This window comes from Columba livia, unplaced genomic scaffold (genome assembly GCF_036013475.1).
Source record: "Columba livia isolate bColLiv1 breed racing homer unplaced genomic scaffold, bColLiv1.pat.W.v2 Scaffold_105, whole genome shotgun sequence".
Classification (NCBI taxonomy): Eukaryota; Metazoa; Chordata; class Aves; order Columbiformes; family Columbidae; genus Columba; species Columba livia.
The window spans coordinates 4,348,139-4,358,143 of NW_027043010.1; positions in this window are offsets into that span (position 1 = coordinate 4,348,139).

Sequence of the window (10,005 nt, forward strand, 5' to 3'; positions counted from 1 at the left end):
CTCTCACTCTCCTGCTTCCTGCCTCTTTTCTTGCAATTCCTCCATCTCACTCCTGCAGCCCAACACTACTTTTTATTCTTCCTTCCCTTTCTCCTGCTCCCTTCGCTTTCTCCCGCTGTCCCATATCTTTCTTCCCGACTTGTCTCTTGCAGACTTTGGGCCAAGCTGGCCCCAAGTCTGGGCATGGTTTGACAAGTTTTCATAGGCCTGGCTGGTGGCAGCAGAGACACCAGGCAGTGACAGGCCCGGGGCTGACAGGCTCCCCATCCCCTAGGGGGCGCCTGGCTGCCACACCCAGCTGACATAGAACCTTTGTCACAATGCCCGCTACCGTGGCGAGGATGCAGTGGCTCTGCAGGTGACAGGGACACCGCAGGACTTGGTGTCAGCTCAGCAATTTCTCACTTCCCCTAAGAAGCGGAATTCTGCAAATTGCTGCCTTTGCTCTTGAAAGGATGTCATCAGGTGGGTGTTTTGGTGTCATACACTGAAAACAGAGCAGAAACTGTGAAATATTTCCATGATATGCATGGTCCCTGCCCCAAAGCACCATGACTCAGCCTAAGGAGATCTGCAGCTTATCTTTTTGTATTGCCAGCAGATTGTGGAAGTACAGTATAAAAACCATCCTTATGGAGAGATCTTGGTATTTTAGGCTTAGTCTAAGTGTCTCAAGTAGCTGGGGTTTTTGCTTGGGCCTAATCCATACGGTCTTATGGCTTTCCTCCTCGTCTGAAGACGAATGTGCTAGAAACTATAAAGCAAAAACATGTCCTGCAGCCTAGCCTTGCCTTGCCTGTCCTTGCCTGTCCTAGCCTTGCCTTATTTCCTTTTCATCCTGTTCTCTGTCCCATCCTCTCTCACTAAGCCCGCGCCTGGCTGCATGTCTCTTCTTTCCTCTTCTCTCACTCTCCTGCTTCCTGCCTCTTTTCTTGCAATTCCTCCATCTCACTCCTGCAGCCCAACACTACTTTTTATTCTTCCTTCCCTTTCTCCTGCTCCCTTCGCTTTCTCCCTCTGTCCCATATCTTTCTTCCCGACTTGTCTCTTGCAGACTTTGGGCCAAACTGGCCCCAAGTCTGGGCATGGTTTGACAAGTTTTCAGAGGCCTGGCTGGTGGCAGCAGGGCCAGCAGGCAGTGACAGGCCCGGGGCTGACAGGCTCCCCATCCCCTAGGGGGCGCCTGGCTGCCACACCCAGCTGACATAGAACCTTTGTCACAATGCCCGCTACCGTGGCGAGGATGCGGTGGCTCTGCAGGTGACAGGGACACCGCAGGACTTGGTGTCAGCTCAGCAATTTCTCACTTCCCCTAAGAAGCGGAATTCTGCAAATTGCTGCCTTTGCTCTTGAAAGGATGTCATCAGGTGGGTGTTTTGGTGTCATACACTGAAAACAGAGCAGAAACTGTGAAATATTTCCATGATATGCATGGTCCCTGCCCCAAAGCACCATGACTCAGCCTAAGGAGATCTGCAGCTTATTTTTTTGTACTGCCAGCAGATTGTGGAAGTACAGTATAAAAACCATCCTTATGGAGAGATCTTGGTATTTTAGGCTTAGTCTAAGTGTCTCAAGTAGCTGGGGTTTTTGCTTGGGCCTAATCCATACGGTGTTATGGCTTTCCTCCTCGTCTGAAGACGAATGTGCTAGAAACTATAAAGCAAAAACATGTCCTGCAGCCTAGCCTTGCCTTGCCTGTCCTAGCCTTGCCTTATTTCCTTCTCATCCTCTTCTCTGTCCCATCCTCTCTCACTAAGCCCTCGTCTGGCTGCATGTCCCTTCTTTCCTTTTCTCTCACTCTACTACTTCCTGCATCTTTTCTTGCAATTCCTCCATCTCACTCCTGCAGCCCAACACTACTTTTTATTCTTCCTTCCCTTTCTCCTGCTCCCTTCGCTTTCTCCCTCTGTCCCATATCTTTCTTCCCGACTTGTCTCTTGCAGACTTTGGGCCAAACTGGCCCCAAGTCTGGGCATGGTTTGACAAGTTTTCAGAGGCCTGGCTGGTGGCAGCAGAGACACCAGGCAGTGACAGGCCCGGGGCTGACAGGCTCCCCATCCCCTAGGGGGCGCCTGGCTGCCACACCCAGCTGACATAGAACCTTTGTCACAATGCCCGCTACCGTGGCGAGGATGCGGTGGCTCTGCAGGTGACAGGGACACTGCAGGACTTGGTGTCAGCTCAGCAATTTCTCACTTCCCCTAAGAAGCGGAATTGTGCAAATTGCTGCCTTTGCTCTTGAAAGGATGTCATCAGGTGGGTGTTTTGGTGTCATACACTGAAAACAGAGCAGAAACTGTGAAATATTCCCATGATATGCATGGTCCCTGCCCCAAAGCACCATGACTCAGCCTAAGGAGATCTGCAGCTTATCTTTTTGTATTGCCAGCAGATTGTGGAAGTACAGTATAAAAACCATCCTTATGGAGAGATCTTGGTATTTTAGGCTTAGTCTAAGTGTCTCAAGTAGCTGGGGTTTTTGCTTGGGCCTAATCCATACGGTCTTATGGCTTTCCTCCTCGTCTGAAGACGAATGTGCTAGAAACTATAAAGCAAAAACATGTCCTGCAGCCTAGCCTTGCCTTGCCTGTCCTTGCCTGTCCTAGCCTTGCCTTATTTCCTTTTCATCCTGTTCTCTGTCCCATCCTCTCTCACTAAGCCCGCGCCTGGCTGCATGTCTCTTCTTTCCTTTTCTCTCACTCTCCTGCTTCCTGCCTCTTTTCTTGCAATTCCTCCATCTCACTCCTGCAGCCCAACACTACTTTTTATTCTTCCTTCCCTTTCTCCTGCTCCCTTCGCTTTCTCCCTCTGTCCCATATCTTTCTTCCCGACTTGTCTCTTGCAGACTTTGGGCCAAACTGGCCCCAAGTCTGGGCATGGTTTGACAAGTTTTCAGAGGCCTGGCTGGTGGCAGCAGGGCCAGCAGGCAGTGACAGGCCCGGGGCTGACAGGCTCCCCATCCCCTAGGGGGCGCCTGGCTGCCACACCCAGCTGACATAGAACCTTTGTCACAATGCCCGCTACCGTGGCGAGGATGCGGTGGCTCTGCAGGTGACAGGGACACTGCAGGACTTGGTGTCAGCTCAGCAATTTCTCACTTCCCCTAAGAAGCGGAATTGTGCAAATTGCTGCCTTTGCTCTTGAAAGGATGTCATCAGGTGGGTGTTTTGGTGTCATACACTGAAAACAGAGCAGAAACTGTGAAATATTCCCATGATATGCATGGTCCCTGCCCCAAAGCACCATGACTCAGCCTAAGGAGATCTGCAGCTTATCTTTTTGTATTGCCAGCAGATTGTGGAAGTACAGTATAAAAACCATCCTTATGGAGAGATCTTGGTATTTTAGGCTTAGTCTAAGTGTCTCAAGTAGCTGGGGTTTTTGCTTGGGCCTAATCCATACGGTCTTCTGGCTTTCCTCCTCGTCTGAAGACGAATGTGCTAGAAACTATAAAGCAAAAACATGTCCTGCAGCCTAGCCTTCCCTTGCCTGTCCTTGCCTGTCCTAGCCTTGCCTTATGTCCTTCTCATCCTGTTCTCTGTCCCATCCTCTCTCACTAAGCCCTCGTCTGGCTGCATGTCTCTTCTTTCCTTTTCTCTCACTCTCCTGCTTCCTGCCTCTTTTCTTGCAATTCCTCCATCTCACTCCTGCAGCCCAACACTACTTTTTATTCTTCCTTCCCTTTCTCCTGCTCCCTTCGCTTTCTCCCTCTGTCCCATATCTTTCTTCCCGACTTGTCTCTTGCAGACTTTGGGCCAAACTGGCCCCAAGTCTGGGCATGGTTTGACAAGTTTTCAGAGGCCTGGCTGGTGGCAGCAGGGCCAGCAGGCAGTGACAGGCCCGGGGCTGACAGGCTCCCCATCCCCTAGGGGGCGCCTGGCTGCCACACCCAGCTGACATAGAACCTTTGTCACAATGCCCGCTACCGTGGCGAGGATGCGGTGGCTCTGCAGGTGACAGGGACACTGCAGGACTTGGTGTCAGCTCAGCAATTTCTCACTTCCCCTAAGAAGCGGAATTGTGCAAATTGCTGCCTTTGCTCTTGAAAGGATGTCATCAGGTGGGTGTTTTGGTGTCATACACTGAAAACAGAGCAGAAACTGTGAAATAGTCCCATGATATGCATGGTCCCTGCCCCAAAGCACCATGACTCAGCCTAAGGAGATCTGCAGCTTATCTTTTTGTATTGCCAGCAGATTGTGGAAGTACAGTATAAAAACCATCCTTATGGAGAGATCTTGGTATTTTAGGCTTAGTCTAAGTGTCTCAAGTAGCTGGGGTTTTTGCTTGGGCCTAATCCATACGGTCTTATGGCTTTCCTCCTAGTCTGAAGACGAATGTGCTAGAAACTATAAAGCAAAAACATGTCGTGCAGCCTAGCCTTGCCTTGCCTGTCCTTGCCTGTCCTAGCCTTGCCTTATTTCCTTCTCATCCTCTTCTCTGTCCCATCCTCTCTCACTAAGCCCGCGCCTGGCTGCATGTCTCTTCTTTCCTTTTCTCTCACTCTCCTGCTTCCTGCCTCTTTTCTTGCAATTCCTCCATCTCACTCCTGCAGCCCAACACTACTTTTTATTCTTCCTTCCCTTTCTCCTGCTCCCTTCGCTTTCTCCCTCTGTCCCATATCTTTCTTCCCGACTTGTCTCTTGCAGACTTTGGGCCAAACTGGCCCCAAGTCTGGGCATGGTTTGACAAGTTTTCAGAGGCCTGGCTGGTGGCAGCAGGGCCAGCAGGCAGTGACAGGCCCGGGGCTGACAGGCTCCCCATCCCCTAGGGGGCGCCTGGCTTCCACACCCAGCTGACATAGAACCTTTGTCACAATGCCCGCTACCGTGGCGAGGATGCGGTGGCTCTGCAGGTGACAGGGACACTGCAGGACTTGGTGTCAGCTCAGCAATTTCTCACTTCCCCTAAGAAGCGGAATTGTGCAAATTGCTGCCTTTGCTCTTGAAAGGATGTCATCAGGTGGGTGTTTTGGTGTCATACACTGAAAACAGAGCAGAAACTGTGAAATAGTCCCATGATATGCATGGTCCCTGCCCAAAAGCACCATGACTCAGCCTAAGGAGATCTGCAGCTTATTTTTTTGTACTGCCAGCAGATTGTGGAAGTACAGTATAAAAACCATCCTTATGGAGAGATCTTGGTATTTTAGGCTTAGTCTAAGTGTCTCAAGTAGCTGGGGTTTTTGCTTGGGCCTAATCCATACGGTCTTATGGCTTTCCTCCTCGTCTGAAGACGAATGTGCTAGAAACTATAAAGCAAAAACATGTCCTGCAGCCTAGCCTTGCCTTGCCTGTCCTTGCCTGTCCTAGCCTTGCCTTATTTCCTTCTCATCCTCTTCTCTGTCCCATCCTCTCTCACTAAGCCCTCGTCTGGCTGCATGTCTCTTCTTTCCTTTTCTCTCACTCTCCTGCTTCCTGCCTCTTTTCTTGCAATTCCTCCATCTCACTCCTGCAGCCCAACACTAGTTTTTATTCTTCCTTCCCTTTCTCCTGCTCCCTTCGCTTTCTCCCGCTGTCCCATATCTTTCTTCCCGACTTGTCTCTTGCAGACTTTGGGCCAAGCTGGCCCCAAGTCTGGGCATGGTTTGACAAGTTTTCATAGGCCTGGCTGGTGGCAGCAGAGACACCAGGCAGTGAAAGGCCCGGGGCTGACAGGCTCCCCATCCCCTAGGGGGCGCCTGGCTGCCACACCCAGCTGACATAGAACCTTTGTCACAATGCCCGCTACCGTGGCGAGGATGCAGTGGCTCTGCAGGTGACAGGGACACCGCAGGACTTGGTGTCAGCTCAGCAATTTCTCACTTCCCCTAAGAAGCGGAATTCTGCAAATTGCTGCCTTTGCTCTTGAAAGGATGTCATCAGGTGGGTGTTTTGGTGTCATACACTGAAAACAGAGCAGAAACTGTGAAATATTTCCATGATATGCATGGTCCCTGCCCCAAAGCACCATGACTCAGCCTAAGGAGATCTGCAGCTTATCTTTTTGTATTGCCAGCAGATTGTGGAAGTACAGTATAAAAACCATCCTTATGGAGAGATCTTGGTATTTTAGGCTTAGTCTAAGTGTCTCAAGTAGCTGGGGTTTTTGCTTGGGCCTAATCCATACGGTCTTATGGCTTTCCTCCTCGTCTGAAGACGAATGTGCTAGAAACTATAAAGCAAAAACATGTCCTGCAGCCTAGCCTTGCCTTGCCTGTCCTTGCCTGTCCTAGCCTTGCCTTATTTCCTTTTCATCCTGTTCTCTGTCCCATCCTCTCTCACTAAGCCCGCGCCTGGCTGCATGTCTCTTCTTTCCTTTTCTCTCACTCTCCTGCTTCCTGCCTCTTTTCTTGCAATTCCTCCATCTCACTCCTGCAGCCCAACACTACTTTTTATTCTTCCTTCCCTTTCTCCTGCTCCCTTCGCTTTCTCCCTCTGTCCCATATCTTTCTTCCCGACTTGTCTCTTGCAGACTTTGGGCCAAACTGGCCCCAAGTCTGGGCATGGTTTGACAAGTTTTCAGAGGCCTGGCTGGTGGCAGCAGGGCCAGCAGGCAGTGACAGGCCCGGGGCTGACAGGCTCCCCATCCCCTAGGGGGCGCCTGGCTGCCACACCCAGCTGACATAGAACCTTTGTCACAATGCCCGCTACCGTGGCGAGGATGCGGTGGCTCTGCAGGTGACAGGGACACCGCAGGACTTGGTGTCAGCTCAGCAATTTCTCACTTCCCCTAAGAAGCGGAATTGTGCAAATTGCTGCCTTTGCTCTTGAAAGGATGTCATCAGGTGGGTGTTTTGGTGTCATACACTGAAAACAGAGCAGAAACTGTGAAATATTCCCATGATATGCATGGTCCCTGCCCCAAAGCACCATGACTCAGCCTAAGGAGATCTGCAGCTTATCTTTTTGTATTGCCAGCAGATTGTGGAAGTACAGTATAAAAACCATCCTTATGGAGAGATCTTGGTATTTTAGGCTTAGTCTAAGTGTCTCAAGTAGCTGGGGTTTTTGCTTGGGCCTAATCCATACGGTCTTATGGCTTTCCTCCTAGTCTGAAGACGAATGTGCTAGAAACTATAAAGCAAAAACATGTCCTGCAGCCTAGCCTTGCCTTGCCTGTCCTTGCCTGTCCTAGCCTTGCCTTATTTCCTTTTCATCCTGTTCTCTGTCCCATCCTCTCTCACTAAGCCCGCGCCTGGCTGCATGTCTCTTCTTTCCTTTTCTCTCACTCTCCTGCTTCCTGCCTCTTTTCTTGCAATTCCTCCATCTCACTCCTGCAGCCCAACACTACTTTTTATTCTTCCTTCCCTTTCTCCTGCTCCCTTCGCTTTCTCCCGCTGTCCCATATCTTTCTTCCCGACTTGTCTCTTGCAGACTTTGGGCCAAACTGGCCCCAAGTCTGGGCATGGTTTGACAAGTTTTCAGAGGCCTGGCTGGTGGCAGCAGAGACACCAGGCAGTGACAGGCCCGGGGCTGACAGGCTCCCCATCCCCTAGGGGGCGCCTGGCTGCCACACCCAGCTGACATAGAACCTTTGTCACAATGCCCGCTACCGTGGCGAGGATGCGGTGGCTCTGCAGGTGACAGGGACACTGCAGGACTTGGTGTCAGCTCAGCAATTTCTCACTTCCCCTAAGAAGCGGAATTGTGCAAATTGCTGCCTTTGCTCTTGAAAGGATGTCATCAGGTGGGTGTTTTGGTGTCATACACTGAAAACAGAGCAGAAACTGTGAAATAGTCCCATGATATGCATGGTCCCTGCCCAAAAGCACCATGACTCAGCCTAAGGAGATCTGCAGCTTATTTTTTTGTACTGCCAGCAGATTGTGGAAGTACAGTATAAAAACCATCCTTATGGAGAGATCTTGGTATTTTAGGCTTAGTCTAAGTGTCTCAAGTAGCTGGGGTTTTTGCTTGGGCCTAATCCATACGGTCTTATGGCTTTCCTCCTCGTCTGAAGACGAATGTGCTAGAAACTATAAAGCAAAAACATGTCCTGCAGCCTAGCCTTGCCTTGCCTGTCCTTGCCTGTCCTAGCCTTGCCTTATTTCCTTCTCATCCTCTTCTCTGTCCCATCCTCTCTCACTAAGCCCTCGTCTGGCTGCATGTCTCTTCTTTCCTTTTCTCTCACTCTCCTGCTTACTGCCTCTTTTCTTGGAATTCCTCCATCTCACTCCTGCAGCCCAACACTACTTTTTATTCTTCCTTCCCTTTCTCCTGCTCCCTTCGCTTTCTCCCTCTGTCCCATATCTTTCTTCCCGACTTGTCTCTTGCAGACTTTGGGCCAAACTGGCCCCAAGTCTGGGCATGGTTTGACAAGTTTTCAGAGGCCTGGCTGGTGGCAGCAGGGCCAGCAGGCAGTGACAGGCCCGGGGCTGACAGGCTCCCCATCCCCTAGGGGGCGCCTGGCTGCCACACCCAGCTGACATAGAACCTTTGTCACAATGCCCGCTACCGTGGCGAGGATGCGGTGGCTCTGCAGGTGACAGGGACACTGCAGGACTTGGTGTCAGCTCAGCAATTTCTCACTTCCCCTAAGAAGCGGAATTCTGCAAATTGCTGCCTTTGCTCTTGAAAGGATGTCATCAGGTGGGTGTTTTGGTGTCATACACTGAAAACAGAGCAGAAACTGTGAAATATTCACATGATATGCATGGTCCCTGCCCCAAAGCACCATGACTCAGCCTAAGGAGATCTGCAGCTTATTTTTTTGTACTGCCAGCAGATTGTGGAAGTACAGTGTAAAAACCATCCTTATGGAGAGATCTTCGTATTTTAGGTTTAGTCTAAGTGTCTCAAGTAGCTGGGGTTTTTGCTTGGGCCTAATCCATACAGTCTTATGGCTTTCCTCCTAGTCTGAAGACAAATGTGCTGGAAACTATAAAGCAAAAAAATGTCCTGCAGCCTAGTCTTTCTTTGCCTGTCCTTGCCTGTCCTTGCCTTGCCTTATTTCCTTCTCATCCTGTTCTCTGTCTCATCCTCTCACACTAACCCCTCATCTGGCTGCATGTCTCTTCTTTCCTTTTCTCTCACTCTCCTGCTTCCTGCATCTTTTCTTGCAATTCCTCCATCTCACTCCTGCAGCCCAACACTACTTTTTATTCTTCCTTCCCTTTCTCCTGCTCCCTTCGCTTTCTCCCTCTGTCCCATATCTTTCTTCCCGACTTGTCTGTTGGAGACTTTGGTTCAAATTGGCCCCAAGTCTGGGCATGGTATGACCAATTTTCAGTGGCCTGGCTGGTGACTGCCCAATTGTCTATAAGACTGTTTTTGAAATGAGTACCATTGTCTGATTCAATTCTTTCTGGCGTACCGTTTGGCCAAAGGACTTGCTTTTCAAGGCCCAAGATAGTATTTCGGGCCTTAGCATGAGGTACGGCATATGTTTCCAACCATCCAGTGGTTGCTTCCTCCATTGTAAGTATATAACGCTTACCTTGACATGTTTGTGGAAGTGTAATATAATCAATCTGCCAAGCTTCTCCTTACTTATACTTTAACCATCACCCCCCATACCATACAGGCTTTAACCGTTTTGCTTGTTTGATTTCGGCGCAAGTCTCACATTCATGAATAGCCTGTGAAATAGTGTCCATAGTTAAATCCACCCCTCGATCGCGAGCCCATTTGTATGTTGCATCTCTACCTTGATGCCCTGAAGCATCATGGGCCCACCGGGCTAGGAAAAGTTCACCTTTATGTTGCCAGTCCAAGTCCACTTCAGCTACTTTGAACTTATCAGCTTGATCTGCTTGTTGGTTGTTTAGATGTTCTTCGGTGGCTCGACTTTTAGGCACATGAGCATCTACATGACGAACTTTCACAGGCAGGCTCTCTAGCCGAGCAGCAATGTCTTGCCACACTGTGGCAGCCCAAATGGGTTTACCTCTGCGCTGCCAGTTGCTTTTCTTCCATTGCTGTAGCCACCCCCACAAGGCATTTGCTACCATCCATGAGTCAGTGTAGAGATAAAGTATTGGCCACTTCTCTCGTTCAGCAATGTCCAAAGCCAGCTGGATGG